This window comes from Rhinoraja longicauda, chromosome 10, assembly GCF_053455715.1.
Source record: "Rhinoraja longicauda isolate Sanriku21f chromosome 10, sRhiLon1.1, whole genome shotgun sequence".
NCBI lineage: Eukaryota > Metazoa > Chordata > Chondrichthyes > Rajiformes > Arhynchobatidae > Rhinoraja > Rhinoraja longicauda.
The window spans coordinates 28,263,775-28,266,044 of record NC_135962.1 but is presented as its reverse complement, the minus strand read 5'-3'; positions in this window follow the sequence as shown (position 1 = coordinate 28,266,044).

Below are 2,270 nucleotides of genomic sequence, written 5' to 3'. Positions count from 1 at the left end.
GCAGGAACACCGGGCCCACTTGCGGGCCGTATTCGAGCGGCTCCAGGCACACGGGCTCGTCATCCAACCCTCCAAGTGTCAATTCGGCCTCCCTTCTCTCGATTTCTTAGGGCACAGAATCACCCCTGCCGGCGCCACCCCTTAGCCCGAGAAGGTGGAGGCTATCCGGGCATTTCCGCGGCCCACCACAGTGAAAGGTCTACAAGAGTTCGTAGGCATGGTTAACTTCTACCATAGGTTCGTCCCGGCAGCAGCGCGGGTCATGCGCCCGCTCTTCCAGTGCCTCGCGGGTAGACCTGTAGAGTTGATATGGTCCCCGGCCGCGGAGTCGGCCTTTGCAGCAGTTAAGGCGGCTTTGTCGGACGCCACCACGTTGGTCCACCCGAGCGCCTCCACCCCCACAGTCCTGACGGTTGATGCCTCTGACGTGGCGGTGGGTGGGGTTTTGGAGCAGCAGGTGGGTGGCTTTTGGCAGCCCTTGGCGTTTTTCAGCCGGTAGCTGAGTTCGGCTGAGCTGAAATATAGCGCCTTTGACCGAGAGCTTCTGGCCCTCTATTTAGCTGTTCGTCACTTCAGGTATTTCCTTGAAGGCCGCCCGTTTGTGGCCTTTACGGACCATAAACCATTAACTTTTGCTTTTTCCAAATTGTCCGACCCATGGTCTGCCCGCCAGCAGCGGCACCTGACTGCCATCTCCGAGTTTACCACCGATGTCCGTCATGTCGCAGGTAAGCTTAATGCCGTTGCTAACGCCCTGTCTCGGCCTGCTTTTTCCCCCATTTCAGCGGTGGACTGCGAGGTGGATCCCCAGGAGCTTGCGGAGGCACAGCTTCTGTCGGATACCGCCTCGGTATACCAGTCCACCACTTCGGGGTTGAAGTTGGCTCAGGTGGCCTGCGGGCCTGTGGGCACAAAAGTCTGGTGTGATGTTTCCCTTCCCCGTCCCAGGCCGGTAGTGCCTGCCCTCCCTTCAGCGCCGGGTGTTCGATGCCATTCACGGGCTGGCGCACCCGTCCATCCGCTCCACCTCTGCCTTAGTAGCCACTCGGTTTGTGTGGCATGGTCTGCGTAAACAGGTAGCTGTTTGGGCCCGTTCCTGCGTTCCCTGCCAGACCGCTAAAGTCCAACGCCATGTCCAGCCCCCTGTACAGGAGTTTGAGGTCCCAGCGGTCCGTTTTTTCCATATTCACGTGGATTTACTAGAACCCTTGCCTTCCTCCCGGGGCTACACCCAACTGCTCACGGTGGTGGATCGGTTCACCCGGTGGCCAGAGACTTTCCCATTGTCAGATACCTCTGCTGCCTCTTGTGCCAGGACCTTGGCCCTCCATTGGGTGGCACGTTTCGGGGTTCCGGCTGTTATTACCACCAACAGGGGGCCACAGTTCACTTCGACACTCTGGGCCACGCTAGCAGAGCTGTACGGTTCCCGGTTGCAACACACCACAGCGTACCACCCCCAGGCTAATGGGCTTGTGGAGAGGTTCCACCGACAACTCAAGGCGGCCCTCAGTGCGAGGCTGGAAGGCCCGGACTGGGTAGACCAACTTCCCTGGGTCCTTCTGGGCATCCGGACCGCCCCTAAGCAGGATCTCGGTGCTTCGTCCGCGGAACTAGTATATGGCTCGCCACTTCGAGTACCCGGGGATTTGCTTCCGGACTCCTCCGGCCAGCTGCCTCCAGTCCCATCAGTCTGAGCATCGCTCCGGGCACGCGTGGGTTCCCTGGCCCCGGTTCCGACTTCACGTCATGAGTGTCCCATGGTACACGAACCGCCTGCCCTGCAGGACTGCGAGTTTGTATTTCTGCGTAAGGATGCCCATCGTTCCCCATTGCAGAGGGTCTATGAAGGGCCATTCCGGGTTTTGCGTAAGGGGACGGTCACCTTCACCTTAGACGTGGGCGGCAGGGGTGAGCTTGTCTCGGTGTCCAGGCTTAAACCTGCGCACTTGGATCCGGACTGCCCAGTCCTGGTCGGCCAACCACCTCGGCGAGGTCGGCCTCCTGCAGTTCCGCTCAGTCCAGGACCCCCCCGCTCCGGTAGTTCCACCAGGTCTGGAATCCTCTGCTCCTGTGGTTCAGGCTGCCCCTCTCCTTACTCGCTCTGGTCGCGAAATCCAGCTCCCTGCTAGGTTCTGTACCTCGGGTTCTGGGGGGCGTCATGTAGCGACCATAGAAAGTGGTCCTAGTTGTCGAACCCTCAGATTGGCCAGCAAGGTCACGTGTGGGTGCGACCGTAGGGATTGGTCCAGAGAGCGACACCGCTGATT